General features: G+C 37.2%; 1 long non-coding RNA gene across 1 annotated transcript; it reads right to left on the minus strand.

The window, feature by feature from the left end:
• Window positions 1-316: 316 nt before the first annotated feature.
• On the minus strand, window positions 317-5876 carry LOC128807966 (uncharacterized). The gene is made up of 3 exons (XR_008437333.1): window positions 5715-5876; window positions 2022-2200; window positions 317-450 (listed from the first exon to the last, which is right to left on the minus strand). It is a non-coding gene; the product is annotated as an uncharacterized LOC128807966 (long non-coding RNA).
• Between the last annotated feature and the right edge of the window lie 12149 nt (window positions 5877-18025).

Consider the following 18025-nt stretch of genomic DNA (forward strand, 5'->3'; position numbering starts at 1 on the left):
CCTATAAGCGACCAGCACATAACATGTTTTCCTCACAAAGCCTTCTTCTCCCTGGGATGAGCAGACCAGTTCTCTTTGGCTCACATGGACATGCAGGGACAGAAGATCCTCAGTATGTTGGTACCCATTCCCACCCTCAGCTCCCCACACCATATGAAAGTGTGACAAGTGAGAGATTTGAGGCACCAGAAAGAAGGTGAGGTGACTGGAATTCAATTGTGAAACATAATTAAAAAAAAAAAACAACTATATCTCAAAGGGAGCTATTAATTATGGTGTTCATAAATTGTTTATTTTCATTTTCCTGTATAAAACATAACTTGCTTCATTTTTCATTGTCTTTTCCAGCTCCATATGGAATCCACAGCCAGTAATTGTTCCTCATTCTGTTCTGTCAAGCAGGTGGCATACTGAACAATTAAGGTTTCTCTTTATAATAAGCTACAATGTCTAAAAGAAGAGAAAAAGGCTTAATTTTAAAATAATCTGGAAAATCAAGGACAGTCTGCTGTCTAATAGAAACCAGGCCTTACTTTGTAATAAAGTAAAAGCCTTCTCTTTTTTAGGACAATGAAATAAATTTTACCCCTCACCACTTCTGATTTTCAGCATTTGCAATTGCTGGGGGAGGTAATCTACTTTCTATTGTCCCAACCTGAGATGTTCAATGGTATATCATTATCTAATAGGGTTTTCCTTGCTATTAGAAATCCTGTCCTCAAAGAATACAACCCTCTCTCAGGGAAGCCAGTCTCAGTAGTGCCCCAGTTCAGACTGCCTGCACTATGTACCACTCCAAAACCAATTATAAAGCTGTTACCAGGAGACAGACAGTGAGAAAACCCCTGCACATGTACTGGTGATTCTCTGCACCTCAGCTCACTTCGTAGGGCTGGCTGATTCAAAATCAGCCCACACATAATCTGAAAAAGCAATTTTTACTTGTTGTTGACTTAAAGTCTTAAACAGCTGAACACAGCAGTAACAATTTAAATGAAATTATAATGTATGATATATAGGAGATAATATTGCTGATTAGTGAACAGATTAGTCCAAAATATGGTTTCCAACTCAGCTATGAACATTTGGAGACATGTCTTCCTCTCAATTTGAGCATGAAAAGGGAAAAATTACTAAACTTGAAGTAACCTTGTATGAATGGCAGATGACATGCAAGTGAAACATGTTGCAATAAATAAATATACAATTTGGGGTCTATAATTTTCCATTGCATTAATTTTTCTGAATATATTTAGAGCACTAATTTAGACTGGAAATTAAGGCTGTTTATGGCAACTGCTGCATGTTGATGGAAGTATCGTTTCATGTGCTATATTTTAAAAGCATATAATTGACTTTTTAAAACTGCTTCAAAGTTAAATGCACAAAATTACTTTAGCAAAATGTTTTGCCATACAACTGAAACATAAAAGATGAGAAATTAAAGGTCTTACATATTTCTGCAGAAGTTTTAATTTTTCCAAGAGTAATTTAACTGACCTGGAATTACTTTTATAGAAAGACACTGTCAGATGTAATAAAAAAATCTTAGCTAAATCTTGCTTTGTCACTATTTTCAGTTTGAAATTCTACATTTATTAATATATGCACAAATTTATTTTTTGGCATTTTAATTTTTCAAAGCCGAATTAAACCATCCTATTGTTATAGAATAAGAGCAGAGTTTCAGGAAACTCTATGAGAGCTCTGATTTAATGTTTCATTCCTGGGAGAACATACTGAAATCACAGATTTTCCTTCGTAGTGCCCATGGACTGCTTCTGAGTGAGAGAATTCTTGGCCTTTGTGGGCAGCCTTTGTTCTACCATTTCATTGCCCATTTCATCATGAATGATCTCAGCACCTTTGCAAAATCATTACCTCTTGGAAAGGACAGTGTTAATTCTGATTTTATCCACATCAAGGATGGATAGCACATAAGTGAGTCAAATTTCGCCAGTGTCCTGGGTTTCCAGAGGAATCAGTGGGAACAAATGATCACTTCCCACCAGGATACCTACCTCAAGAACTGTGCTCAGCCTCAGGAGAAGACAGACATGTTTTGCCTGCTCCTAGAGATAAGTAGTAGTGAGGAAGGAGAGGAGAGGCAGATAGCAGATACTTGTTCCTGCAGTTCTTGGTGGTGGAAACCAATAAACTCCAAACATTACCCACAGTGGCAAGGGGAAGCTGGGATTGTCTTCAAAGAGAAAAGCAAGAGGGTGGGTATTTGAGGAGAGAGAAGGAAACAGCACAAGCATTAGGGGAAGAAAGCAAATAATGGTAATAATAACACCCTCAAAATGAAATGTCAGTAGTTGTAAAATTGAGTCCTGTTCCTAAAGTAACAAGTAAGGCTTTGGCACAGTTAAAATTTTCATTTCACTGGGAGAGAAGAGTGGAATGAAAGAAGTAAATTTCATTAAATACAGAGAGAAGTTTTATCCTGTATTTTCAATTGTTGGCTCTGAAGTGGTGCTCAGAAGAAAATGAAAACCTGAATAACTCTATGAAAGCTTCTTGAATACACAGCTCCACTTTCTAATTGAAAATCATCATGGCAAAGCCTCTGGCTGGCAGACAACTCTTGGAAAAGTAGCCACTGAATCTGAGTGCCACTGTTCTTGATTGCCTCCTCTGATATGCTTTACAATGTGCAATAAAAATAAATACATAACTGGGCAGGACTGATGACTAGCAATTACTGGCATGCAGATCCACAAGCTGCAATTGTATGACCATTACACTGTTTGTAAAGAAAATGTTTGAAATTGTTTCCCATTATATACAGGTACTGCAGTACCTTAAAAGAGAGAAATGCAGAGAATGCTGTAAGCTATTAACAAAAATGCAGTTTAGCAGAGGTATTATTCTTCATCCTAAAGATCTGCTCAATTCTTTTTTAGTGATAAACTATCTTATATTTCCCCTCTCCTTTTACACTGAAAAGCACTTAAAATTACTTGAACCTGTTTAAAAAGTGGTTTGATTATAGCAAGAAAGAGAACTTAAACAAGTGCTTTGAAAATGCTTAGAAATGAATCATCACTTTCAAACAGATTAAACTCTCATATTCTGCCTCCTACACTTATACAAATAAAAAAAATATTATACAATTCCTTCCACAAACTGCATTTTAAAAACATTTGGAGCTCTCCTGAGCCATGATATTCCAGTTGAAAGGCTGTTGCAAAAGTTCAGTTTTGTTTAGATATTCTTTGTAATCCTTAGATCTGTGTTTAGATCTTCCTTCTAATTTCTAAGATGTAAGTAATTAATACTTGTTTTCATGTCATTTTGTTTTGTGACTTGGTAGTTCTGTTCCCTTCCTGCTCCAAATAATTGGAGTTAATAACTGAGTTACATCCTTTCTAGTCCTTTGTTTTAATAACCAAACCAATTTTTCTCTGATATGACAACCTGGGCTTCCCTAGTCATTCAGGCAGTTTCCTCTGCATCTACGTGGCTTAAAAGTGGTGCTGAGGACCCAGTGCCAACACATTTAGGAGATTTCCATTTTGGACTTCACTTAGTTTCTTTCTGTGAGCTGAATGCCCATTAGCAGTCAGGGCACTTTCAATGTGCCTTTTGAGTCTATCTTCTAGTTTAGTTTCTCCTCCAGGAATCACGTCTGTGTGCTCTTTGACCACTCTGTGGTGTGAAGCAAGGCACAGTCAGCAATGATCCACTTAAAAAACACCCACCTTGTCCAGACCAAAATGCTGTTGTAGACAATCCCTGATAGCCTCACTGGACTTTCTTGAAGAACTGAGATTTAGTACTGTGTTCTTTTCCAAAACTCTTCAGTCTGTGTACTGAGTCACATGTGTTAATTGTTTGTTGCCCTCCACAGCTATCCATTATAATGAGCAATTGGGTTTTTTTTTTAATGGAGAAGAGAATGCAGAGGTTGCCATAGGAGATTTAAAAGTATGCCACTTCTTACTAGCCCAAATGTCTTGATATTCTATTTTTCTCATTGGATAAATCAATTAATAGAAAATTAATTTTTAATAGGAAACAATTTTAAAATGCAAGTATTAAAAGGAGTGATCATTTAGATGCTTCAAATAAACGGGCTTCTCAGTTTTTGTTTTAACAGTTTCTTTGCTATTTTTTGTTTTGATTTGTTTTGTTTGGCTATTCCAAAATGGCATGATTTTACTTGGATCTAAATGTGTTGAAAGGCACATTTACCAAGAGAGGGGGAAAAAAAAGGAGCTATATATAGTTTTACTGTCCCTTTAGGGAGTCATTGCTTGAGCTTCATTAATATGCATTTTAGCACAATCTAATTTACTCATATGGCTGGCCCCAGGTGTTTGGAAAGGCAACCAGAGGAAAATCAGATCATACTAAAATTAGAGGCAAGAAATATTGAATGCCTTCTCTTTTAGGTCCTTGAAAGGCACATATTAATTATAACTGGATGAATTTATGAAAACTAATACTATGAACAGCTCCAACAGCAATTATTTTTGAAAAATTATCTTTACCGATAAGTGTATTGTGGTCAAAGTGCAGAGAAAATGTTCTATTAAAGAACATATGTATATACTTCCCCCTCCAAACATTAAATTTTTGCTGCAGGGTCCGTGTGACATCCTTCTGATATATATTTAATCACTGAAAATTACAATGAAAACCCTTATTTTGTGTATGCCATTTTTTGAATGGTTTCAAATGGGCATTAAAATTTGATGGATTTCACATTTTTTTCTAAGAATACTTCTTTGCTGGGTTACCAAATGCCATGGCCAGCAACACTGGTGAGGGAAAAGTGAGGAGATGTGGGGAAAAAAGGTTAAAAAAATATCTCTGTTTGGTCTGATTTAAAGCTTCATCCTTTCATGATGTCAGTAGGAAGCTTTGGCAAGCAAGTGTTTCCAGCTGGTCTGTGAGCTGCTAACGGGATGTAGTGGGTCAATAAATGGGCTTTATATATTAATTTCCTAAGTGTCATCTTGATTTGCAGCAGAAAGTGTAAGCAAAACAATGTCAAACACATCAGCCCTGAGGGTGCCTTTGGAGCAACACTCGTCGGTCTGCCCTTGCCCGGGTGCTCTGAACTCTTCAGCTGGGGAGGTGCTTGCCTGGGGAAGACACTATTTCAGAATCAGTCTTTAGGGGTTGAACAGCATGAATTACAGTGGTAGCAGGCTACTGAGGAATGCATATGTTATGAAAACACTTAGTCATCTCTAGCGAGATTGTGATCTGAAATATCTGACCTTCCTATGATTCAAAAATAGTGAGACTCAGCACAAAGGACAGTCAGGGGCCTCTAGGACCTGTGCTTGGAGAAGCAGTGCCGACTAGCCATGGCACCCTGCCATTCCCACCCAGGAGACAGTCTACAAGGCTTCAGAGGAGCTCAGTTCTCTCCAGGCTTCATGTATCTCACCACAGGGTATTCTGAAGAGTTGTATTCCTCTAGACAGGAGTTTGGTAAGAGATCCTGTTATTTCAGCTTGGACATTAATTTGCTAATTTGAAAAGGAGTGCAGTTAATTCTGTTTCAAGCAGGGTGTGATTTCAGGAGATACCCCACTGAAATGAACTCACATGCACTTCTTTGGATGTTTGTCAGGCGTACTGTTCATCACACCTCAGTGGAGCACTATGGACAAACGCTACTTTGATGTGATAAGCAGGGTGACATTAAAGGTGAATACTAGAGTTCACTATTAAGAAGGAACTTAAAATGTACTTACAGAAAGGAATAGAGTCTCCACAGAGGGTGTCATTTAAGAATAGTCCATCTAAAGAACATTCCCCTAAAGCAAAACATCAAAGAGAGGATAAGAAATATGTTTTTGGCTGCAATTCTGGAAAGAAATCAAAGTCATATGAATTACATTAAATCACTAAGGAGTTTAAGAAGTAGATTCGAAATACACATGAAAAATATTGCAGTAAATGAAAAATAAAGTATCCAGTGACCAGAGAAAAGTAGAGAAAATAAGGTGATGAAAAAATGATTATTCAGAAGTAGCTTAGGGAAAGAAGCTATCCTAGTAGATGGGAAAGCATACCTATGGGAAGCAGTTTTTGGTTCTATCTGACCACAAACTCAAAAAAAGTCTATTCCCAGAACCAACCTATATATATAAATATGATCCTTCAACCTTGGCAAACTAATAGGACCTTATAAAAAAAAAAAATGGTTGAATCCATTTCTTGTCTATATACATCTTTCCTCCTAGACTAAGGCAATGAGCTCATTTACAGGAATGAGAACATTGCCTTTAATAGTTTAACTACCTGTTGGCAAAAGTACATGCTTTTGCAATATGTCAACAAACCACCCTTCTCCAAGTGTCTCAGTAACATTGCTGCATTAGTAGGAATGTCCACAAATCTTAATGAGATGGAGATTTAGTCTGCCCTGCCACTCCAGTGTCCACCCATACACAACTGCAACCTATGGCCACGTGTGCAGGATAAACTGTGACTTGTGGAGTTAAAAACCCAGCCATGAAGAGGATACACAGAGGGAAATGTAGCATCCTGGCGCCAGAATGTGCCATGGTCAGAGAGCAGGCTCTTGGCAAAAGGAATTGAATGAGGCCAGGGCCTTGCTAAATACCCTTCCACAATGCCAGCAAACCTACAGTGAAGCCTTCCCCCTCGGCCGGCTGCTGTCCCTTCTCTATGGCTGGACTGAAGCTTGTGGCTAGGGAAGAAGCAAGGCTGGGGAAAAGAGAGAGATTGGACTGGGACTAGAAGTAATGGCTGGGGCGTAATGTGACAATTAGTGCTTCAATCCCAGGAAGAAATAAAATACTTGAGCAATCCTAATTATGTCTATTCCACAAGACTTTTTGATTAATGAAGTCAGAAGAACAAGGCTATCCTTCAAATGATATTCTGTGTATCTTCATTACATATGATGCCACTGATATATATATTTTTGTACCAAAAAATTACATCCACTAACAAGATCCACTTTTACCCAAGAGTGTGTTGACAGGTAATGGCTCAAGGAGTTGCAGAGAAAAATATCTGGATGTATCAGAGCATGAAGCTATACTTACACTATCCTTTGATAAATGGCTAAGTGTATGTAATCCTGAACACTGTAGTTTTACCGAAGGATGCACCGTCAATGTACTTAAAAACAGGTATATTCAAGGAGATCCTGGTACGTACAGTAGACAATTATGGTTTCTGTTCATTCAGACAGTTGAACTCATGAAGAATCTAAAAGAGGAGCTGCCTCTGGAGCACTCGGGATAAGTGCTGGACTAGTTAATGAAGAAGCAGAGCAGGAAGAAAAAGTGGAACAGATAGACTGCGATTACTTAGTCTTACTTAGGTATGGAAAGGAGTTTGTGCCTGAATTATACCATATTTAAGCCTGAGTTGTACACATTTACCACTTGGGTAAAAAATTATCCATCTAGAATTAACTGTAGGTTTTTGTGTACATAATTGCATGATTTTGTTGCAGACTTGGGAAAGAAAATTTTTTGGGTTCTTGGCTTTACTGGCCCTGAGGAACCCATGCAAATTTACATCCATAAGTAAACTATGCAATTATTATTAGCTAGTTGTGCTTCACTGAAGTCTAAAATTCTCTCCTTGTCACATTCCAATACACTATGAATGGATATGACTGTGCTCAGCTGTAAACATTGTGTCTAAATCATCTTTGCAAAGAGCATCTTTCCCCTTGCCTTATCCTGGAGATGTTCTCAAGGTTACTCTGAAAGTTCCTCAAGCACCTAAATACAGGCATCTACTTCACTTGGACATATGTAAAATATATTCCCTGAAGAATATCTATTGCAATCCAGAGTTAAGGTGACTTTTCACCTCAGTTCACCCCTCAGACATGCTGTGAAAATCCAATCACCTTGAAAAATAGCATTAAAAGTAGGAGCTGAGGGTCATCAAATCCTCTGCTAGCACCAGGCTAGATGAGTTTGTATCTGTATCCAACCTGTAGCTCAAGAATTCTGGTGATGGAGAATTTACTGGTTCCCCTGTTGAGCTGTTCTAGTGCATAATTACCTTGCTGCAAGAAAATGTGCCTTTTATCTAGCCCAACTATCTGTTTGATCAAAGGCTACTGTTTCTTATCTTACCACCACAGATAATGATAGCAGATCCTACCCACTTAGTAGCAGTCAGTCTTTGAGATACTCATATTTCTGATCATGAGCTCCACCAACAATCCCAGCTCTTCCACAACCTTCCTTCTAAATTCTGGACTTTAGCCATTGCATCATTCTCATTGTTACAGTGTTTTCTCTGTTTGGTTCTTCTCATTCCCAGGCTGCAATGCCAACAACTCCACACTGTGGAGCAGTTCAGTTTTGGGCTCCTCAGCACTGAATGCTTGAGACAAAATCCAGAGACTTTGCAGAAAATATTGTTGTTTAATTCATTATCAACATGGTCATACTTATAGCTGACATTTGGAAGCACTTACCCAGGGACAGGAAATTCTGATTTCTACCCATTCCTGTGTTTGTAGCTATTTGGATCCACACTGTCTCTCTGCCAGGAGAGTGCTCTTTTTTTTCAGCTGGTTTAGCTAGCTCTGCCTTCAGCTGTAGTTGAATCACTCTGCAGCTAGAAAAACATCCACTTGGACAAAGAAAAAAAGGTTCAGGATGGAAAACTGCAACCAAATGATTATGACATTGGTATGGGACTGGGCTCTGGGAATAGTCTCTGGTGCCGATCTTTATTTTTATTCTTGGCAGTCCTCAACTTACTCTAAGAAGTTCTAATACAGGGTGAACTGAAGAGGGCAAACCATGTTGCAAGGATTTACTCTATTTTGTCAGACAGGGGCTGATGCCTTCAGGTTCCATTTGCACCATTATTCTCATTCCACATCACTGGAGGAAGCATGCTTCTGCTTCATGGGAGCTGCAATAGGTATGATTCATTTATAATAAATAAAATTCCAGCATAAAAAGCCCATGCATAGATACTTACAGAATAAAGACTAGAGTTTTAGTTATAATGAATTCACTAAGATCATGTAACTGGAACTACCTTTCTTTAGAATAACAACAGCCTTGGAATAAGAAATCACTGAATAAAAATTTCCGCTTTAGGCAATGGAAAATTATGTCACACATATTGTGAGCGTACATATCGGCAGGGACATATGTGTGTCTGAAAGAAAGGCCTGAATTATAACCTGAAATAAAATGTTAAAAATAGTAGGAGCCTGTTTAGCAGAGGTAACATAAAGAGACCTCCTTAGCCTCCCAGGAATGCATACTATAGTTTAACAGCAGCCTGCTCTATTTTGAGCACCAGTACATCATCATCCTGCATTACAGTACTTCGTATCTCATTCTCCCTTCATTTCTCAGACATACCACTTACCATTCTGCCTTTTGGGTCAGTCATGCTGCTTTTGCACATCATCCTTTTGTACTCAGCTGATTTATTCATGATGAGAGGAGGAATTACATATTTGGTGTGGGTATGGAATGTGACTTACCTACACAGTGCCCTTGCAAAATCCCCTGTTAATAATCTCTGTAATGTAACCAATAAACACATTTGATTTGACAGCAGGATAAACAGAAGTATTTTTATCTTCTTTTCAGCTGTGAGTTTGAGAGTGATCACTTTTTCTTTAAAATCTGTGATTTCTCATAATATTTTAGCCATTTGGCATTGCTTGATGAGGTCAGATGGGCACAAGAAAGAACAAGTCACAAGTGAAAAGAAGTTGTAATTCAATGTTAACAAATTATTTTAGCCATCATTAAAGTGACTTAATTATGTAAGATGACTTTGGTACCAAATCAGTTTGGTTGGCCAGCCAGGCTACGTCGGGTCTTCTGTCATCAGATTGCTACCATGTTTCTAGGATTTCTTATACACAGAGACTGCCAGGCTCCACTGCCACATTGCTATGCAGCAGGTAGGGAGGACGGTGTGCGAGGGCTGCAGCAGGTGGGCAGTGCTGTTTCCAGTGGTGGGGAAGGAAAAACCTTTAAAGTGGAAGTGAGCTAATAGGCACTTGAGGTTCTTTTAGATAACTGAATGCTGTAAAGAAGCAAATACAGGTTTAATTTTCCTAGCATGACAGTAACTGGGAATGGCAAGTACCTGTCTTTGCATTTGTAATCAGGCTCTTGCCTTTAGCAGCCTGGCCTGAGAAAAAACCAGGACCATTTTTCCCAGGTGTATATATAGTGGTGGGCTACGTGTAATGGAAGTATGTAAACAAGAAATCTTATTTATATTTACAAATTATTTATTGAAATTAGCATTATTATACAATCTTTTCAATATTATGCATATTTAATGGTAGTTTCTTTATTAGGTTGAAGAGGTAGTTCTTATAGGAATTAAGAAAAAAATATAGTCCTTAAAACTCAAGCAAAAACTTTAATGGGATTTCCACTGCCTGAATGAGTTGAGAATCAACCCGCCTGTGTCTTCATCCACGTGAAACATCAGAGAGAAAGCCAAGGGAAGATGCCGTCCTGCAGCTTGGATGAGAGGTTTGCCACCAGAGGGAGTCGTGGGAACACAGTAAAAGGAGTTGCTTTGGTACAGGAGAGGTCAGCAGACATTTCAGCCATAAGGATGAATGATCAAAATTTTCTCTTCGGTCACAGCTAATTTTTTATTAATTCATCATGCAGTAAAAATCAGCTTAAAATTTTGGCTTTTGGCTACACGTGCAAAATTTTCTTGCTAAAAAAGCAACCTTAATGTTTTGTATTCAACCTTCATCATTTGTGTGAAATATGCATTTGCTCAATAAAACAAAATTGCTAATTAAGCAATTTCATGCTTGAAAATGCAACTCCAGAACTGAAAATCAAAACATGCTTTAAATATCAGGTACAATTTTACCGACTTAGTATAAGAATTGTGGTAATCTGAAATTTTTCTGGTAACAACTTTGCTGGTGGATAAAGTGGATTACATCTGATTGCTGTAATGGTTCTAGATTGCTGATAGCTCAGACTGAGCTACAGAGCATCATGAAACAAATAGTCTGGCTCTGGAGATGAGTAGAGGGTAGAAGAAAAGCAGCATTGTTATTGAAGAACTATTCTTTTGGCTGGATTCAAAGTTTAAAGAGGTACAGAATCTATTCAAAATAATACTGGAGTGCTTTATACTGCCAGTGTGGTTTGAAAGTGCTTACAAGAGGCAAGAAGAGAAGTTGATATGATCTGATGCTTAGCAAAAGAAAAAGAAGTCTTCAGAGAAGTTTATTCATTTAGTTCCTTCTTTGGTCTAATGTGCTATTCTTCAGCTCCTGGTGCTTCTGATAAGTGCTTTTGTATGGAAATGTATGTACACCCCTCCCTGAAGTGACAAACCTAATAAAATTTTAGGAACCCATTCATCGCTCACTTAAACTCAGGTTCCCATTGCTGCACATGGTTAAGTGCTGTGTATCAGAAATTGAAGTAACAGCAGACTGGAAAAGAACTTAATAAAAGAGAAAGAGCAGTTTCAAGTCCTGAGGGTGCCCACAGATCCCCCACAGTGCTTTGTGGCAGGTACTGGGTAGAATTAGGTTATCTTAGATATATGTAATAAATAATGTGTATAAATGCCTCTGCCTCCCTTTTACTAACCCACTCACTGCTCCTCCTCTAGCATTTATACAATTTTTCTGCAGCTCTGCCAAACCAAAGTTCATTTTAAGGCTAGAGCATGTCACAGGAGAGGTGCTGACGAGTCTTTAAAGTATTCATCTCTTTCACTGAGGGTGAATTCTTTATAACCTTAAGATTTCCTGTCTTTTGGGAATTGTGACATTTTCATTCAGACAGACCAAACATCTTTATGATCTTTGCAATTTTCATCATCCTTTTCCCTTCAGCTTACAAGAAATTCAATGTCTAGAACTTGTAAAGACTGAAATAAGCCACAAAGACTTTGCTTTCTGTCTTGCTTTGCATATCTATCAGAATGAAGTTGTTCTGGTAGGAACCAAGTAACTCTTGAAATTATGGAACATATAAAATACCACCTGTTCATAAACACAAATATAACAATTAAGGAAAAAATATTTGGAAAATTTTTATTTTTACAATTTTCATACTTGCAAGAAAATTAACAAATAATTAAATATTTATTAGTTTAAATTATTGAAATATTAAAATGGAATTTATAAATTGTCTCAACTATATTATTGTTATTATTTGAGACTATTGATACAATCCTCCTTCATTTTTCTGGGGAAGCAACATGGAATATTTTGTTAGGATCCATGGAGGGAATTTCATCACACTTTGCAGGAGTAGTAGGGATCCTAGTTTGCTGTTTATTTTATAACTCAAGCAAACTTTGTAGGCGTTGCTCTTCTTGTACTTTGTTCTGGAGAACAGCAGAATCTGCAAAGATCTGTGATCCTTCACTACATTCTTCACTATCCTGCTTTTTGTTCTTGGCTCCAACAAACTGTCATGGGATCTATACATCACAGCTTCTGTGCTTGGTGTTTTTGAGGACTTTTGTAGGAAATATGTAATGAAGCTTTTGCCTTCCAGAGCTCTAGATATACTTCCGGAGAGAAGGAAAATGACTTGACTTTTTGGAAAAAATCAGTTAAAATTAGTTCAACACACTCAACAGTGCTTATGTTCCTGCATAAGCAATATTAAATACAATTATTGTCCTAACCTGCAGCTTTGGAAATTAAGAGATATGTTCACACCATTTAAAATTGTACACATGCAAAATTCTGCCTTATTTCAGTTTTACAGGTTCAAAATATACGACAAAACTTGCACCTGTGCAGGTATTTCAAGGATTATTTTACTTTAAAATGGATCCTAACTATTTTTGGTTCAACATCTTGTGACTATAGTTTTATTAATTTTTAAGTGTTAGTAAAACATATTTCACCATTTTTAACAGAAAGATTATTTAAATGTATTAAATTTAATTAAATATAAGTGAAGAAAAATTGCTCATCTTTATGAAACAAAATTCTCAGTTCAACTATAATTTTGAATCGTTGTTGATTTGAATGCTAAAGTGTCCATTTTAATGCTATATTTTTCATATCAATATTTTCTAATGTTCTTATATAAAACAGTAGGTGTTCCAATATTAAGGAATCATATAACTTCTGCATAAATATAATTCTGATTTTACATTTTTATCCCTGTTTGGAGTAAAACACTGTGAAATGTAGTATTTTCCACTGATCTACACATTCTGTTTTCTTACAGATTTAATTCACTGTTTGAAAAATGCCACTAAAACCACTTCAAACCTGATAATGTTCCATATCATGAGCAGGAAGTTCATAATGACATGCTTGGTGCTTTTAAGCTTGAAGATAGCGAGTCAGATTCCATACAATGCTTAGATTTGTAAGTACTTTTTAAAAACATGACTAGAGCAAATCCTTTATCTTTAGTAATATTTTAGTCAACAGAATAATCTCAACAATTAAAATGTTGCTTCCAAAGCTCATTATTTTCCCATGTCTAATGGGAAATATACAGATTAAAGGGGGGTTTTGTGTGTTTCCTTCTAATTTAGTAAGGAAAACAATGTAGAAGAAGGGCCATTTTCAGAGCTGATTAGAGAAACCTCAGATGTCAAGGAATACTCAGCTCTTTTAAGAAAAGAAGAATATTAAGTAGTCTTTGAGCAGTGCTACAATGTGACATTTTTACAAGGAACTAATTTGGAAAAAAGTAAAGAGCAGATACTCAGAAAAGACTCAAAAGAGTGCAGCTATTATGTGTTCCTATCATCTGGAAAAGGTGATTACTTCTTATCCTTATCCACTAGAAAGTATTCCTCAGCAGAACCAAATCCCAGCAAAACAGATATTATTTTCAGGGCCTGCCTGTCTTCTTAATTCTCCCCTTTTATTTTCAGTAGCATTTGTCATTTGTCATTCTTAAGGCCTTGCTTCTAATCTCCTTGGAAAATTAACCAAGGTGTTAACAGCTGAGAAAAAATACAAATGCTCACAGGGAAGAGATAGGCACAGAGTCACAGATCCACTCATGAACAGCTCTTAGATAGTAAAAAGCAGTTCCCACAGGCAATGAGGTGAATATGTTGAACATTTTTTTGGCAAGAAAATCCTCTGCGGTGTTTCAAAAGTACCTCTACTTTCTCTGTCTACAAAAGACTGCATGAAAGAAATCTCCATAAAGATGATTTTAAGACATTCGCTTTTGGCGTTTCCTATGGGAGCTGGATTTTGTGCAGCTTCAAACGTCCAGAGGAGCCACTCTCAGTTCTGGGAGATATCCATGGAGAGCTGATGACTTCCTCAGGACTCTAAGCTGCTGCATTGGAGTGCTGCTGTCACCCCCGAGAGAAGCTTCTTTGGATCCCGCCTTTGGATGGGAAGGAGAAAGAGAAGGACAGGCTGGACCTGCAGAGGCATTCTGTGTAATCCCCAGCCTGGTGGAGGAGCAGGAGAAGGCCTTGTGTACCTGGTACAATTGATATCTCTCACAAGCACCACCTGTTGTAAATAACCTACCTTATTCTGACTGAAGACATGTGGACATATAATACATATATAGCAGCTGCACAGGATGTTCCAAAATAGTATGCTCATTTTTACCATTGTTGAAAGGCAGACCAGCTTATTTGGATTCATTGCTTCTGTGTGAAACCATGAGTTTGATTTTCATTCAGGATGCTCTAAAGAGAAATCATACAGGAATTCATCTGAAAACTGGGCAAACGTGAGAACAATTAAGTTCATTTTGTGCAGTTATTTCCTGAATGTAGAAAAATGCAGATCACCTCCCGCTGTTTTTGGATTACCTTAATCAGCTGATGTATAACGCCTTTGTGGAAAGCTGCACTCTGCTGAAGTGAGTCTAGGCAGTCTCAGCTTTGTAAATTTATCTTGCATGTGTATTTGCAAAGATTGCAAGACAAAGTTTTACAAACGTGTATCTATTTTTGATGGCTTAAGGAAGAAAAAAGCTCATATGTCTATTTACCAAATTGAAGTGGCAACATCTTCTCCACACCACTTCAGGGCTTTTTATGAGGGAAACTACAATCCTTACTTGGAATGAAAACCTTTCTCTGGTTAGGTACCACTAGACTTACTAAATGCTACATTTCTTCTTTTTGTTTTGTTTATTTCTCCTGCTGCTCTGGAGAAAGGGAACATGGAAACAGATAATATGAACTGGTATATGAAGGAAAAAAGGAAAAAATCATTCTCTTTTCCTCCTGCAGAGTTCCCCATTGCCCAGCCACATTCCTCAACTGGATGCAGAGAATATTTTAGCCTGATGAAGACATTCTGCTGGTAGAATATAGAGGTTAAGACTGATATAGTTTTCTAATAGAAATACTTAGTCCTTTTAATTTCCTAAGAAAATGTTACTTTTCAGACGGTGTGTGTTTCAGAGCAAGCCAAACAAGTTTGCTCTTTGATCGACAAAGAGAGAGGCTAAGTTGTGAATAAGCTTCTCATGTCCTCTCAGATATCCACCAAATGCTGTGCCCTTTGAGGATCACCAAGCAAAGACACAGTAGATTTGGCAATCTGATGTAGATTCTAACTCCCATGCATGATGCTCCTGCATTGTTATTGCTTGGAGAGTAGATGGGTGTTTGGGATTACCTTCCGCCTCCAGAAGAATTTTTCCAGGAATGAAGCAACTTGGTGCATGACAGAATTTTGTCTTGGCATAAGGCTAGCTGAAAGCCTACTTTTTGTACACATTTTGTGAATGAAGAGGAGCACAAAGCTGTTTTTGCAAAGTCAGATGTCAAAAAAAGGACCCCTGAGTAGAAATTCTACAAATGACCTATTTTTCATAATCATCAAGAACCTACACCTCTGAATGCCTCTAGTTTATAATTTTGTAAACAATCAGTGGGAAAAGACCTTGACCTGTGTCTTAATTAGACCACTTGTATTTAGGTGAATTTTAACAGGAGTTCAGTGTGAGTAATTCTTTTGCAAAGTTCTAAGCTTGACAAGGTGGCAATTAGTCAGGAGCATTTCATGAGCTCCAACATTGTTTAAAATTTCAAGTTTCGCCTTTCTTTTTTTGGAAGCTGCCTTGGGTAGACTGCATTGGAGGATAAGGTGTTTGCATGGTTAGCATAGACCCAGGAGAACCAATTTCAATATTCAGCTCCACTATAATCTCCCTTATGGCAGTTCATTGTTTCTGCTTCAGTTCATCATTTTTATTACCTTTGAAACAGAGCTGAATAACTTTCTAGTTTTCTTTTCAGACCATGAGTTGTTCTGCTCAGTCTGGGAGTCACTAAATGGAACAGAATAGCCTGAAAATATGGGAGGTTAGAGTGAGAAGATTTTATATCCGTGGGAAATAGGGATGACATTACTCCCTTACTTAGAGCTGTAAGGTCTACTGAGATATCAGTAACTTGGCCCATAAAGTACGATATCTAAAAATAAAGTGTGCAGTTAAAAATCTGATGCAGCAACAACAATGGCAACAAAGTTTTTAAAATTAAAATCTCTAGTATTTGCTAGGGAAGGTGGCAAGTTTAAATTTTTCCAATTTTTGGAAATCCTCTATCAATGGCAATTTGACTACTTGATTAGGTAAACCCACAAACAAATAGTGAATAATTGAATAAGAAGGTTGGTCCAAATTTAATTGTAAGAAAACTCATCTTTTTAATACACATGTGGACTAAATATGAATTCCCCACCATAACCAAGTAACTAAGAAAGCAGCCATTGAAGCTGCAAAAAATCCGAAGATTTTTTGATCTTGGTGAATCAATGACAAATCATCTACTGTCTCAGTGCACCTGAATTTCACTTACAAAGTGAATGGGAGTGTAGCAGACAAGAAAAAAAGTATTGGGTTTTCATTTACTTGTATCAGTCACAACAAAAAATGGACTTAGAGCCCAAGGTTACAGCTTGTGAGGGTTTTTTTTTGGAAGGGAATAGAACATTTCAAAGCTTTTAGCATATAAACATTCCCAGGGTTGCTAGGTCAGATGAATCTGACAATCCATTTCACACATTTTTCTCTTACCTGAGCTAAGTGATGCCAGAGTTAAAAAAAATATTAAAAGTTATGTCTAAATGATTACTCAAGAAAGGGAACTTATTTACAAAGGCCTGAGAAAGGACAGCAAAATTGAGTTTATTATGATGCAATTCAAAACAAATTGATTTCTTTGGAATAGAATAAAGAATGGGTGATTGGAGATCCCAGTCTAATATTGTTCAAGGACGAATGCTTAACATGAAGATGCTTGTTTTGAGATGAAGGAAAATATATAATATTTCCCTAGGGCAGCCTGTAAGAATTGCTTCCGCTATGTTAGTAGCAGTGGAGCAGATGAAGGTGCACAAGTCAGCTTGCTTCCCTCTTGTCTTCCCTTGGCCACTACAGTTGTTCAAACTGCTGTTAGAAGAGTTTTTGATCATGCAAAATGGGTGGCACCTCTCTCTCCATGTAATTGAAAAAGAATGACTTGGCAGAGCACCAAAAAGGATTAGACGTATTCAAGGATGAGCCCTCAGCTTTATAGCTGATGTCAGATATTCTTTGAGATGAAACTTTCACATTTTTGAAAAAAATCCATCCATCCATCCATCCATCCATCCATCCATCCATCCATCCATCCATCCATCCATCTCCTACTTTAACAGTAAGGCTGAGAGAGATTTCCTGCAGAAAAGAGTGGACCACAAATGAGTCTTTAATATAACATCTTTCCAGAGTGAAATGGAGGCCTAAAGGCATTGTGAGACATAATCTTTGTTCAACATTTTAATGACTTGACATGAATCTATGAATTTGCATGTGAGTTTAATATAAACAGAAGATCTGTCAAAAGTTTTAACTGTTTAATATTTGAGAATTAATTAATTAGTGAATTAATGTGCAGTTTTGACTTGTCCAGTTACACTGTAATGTAAAAACATTCATAATAATAAATTATAACAGAAACCAAGTTCTGGGACTACTTTTGACTTTTCGATAATTTGAACATGACTGAAGTTTGCTGTCTTACCTTACATCATCAACAACATAACTCTCCCAGGAACTGTCACAGAGGAAAATTAAGTAAAAAT

This window comes from Vidua macroura, chromosome 5 (assembly GCF_024509145.1).
Source record: "Vidua macroura isolate BioBank_ID:100142 chromosome 5, ASM2450914v1, whole genome shotgun sequence".
NCBI classification, from domain to species: domain Eukaryota; kingdom Metazoa; phylum Chordata; class Aves; order Passeriformes; family Viduidae; genus Vidua; species Vidua macroura.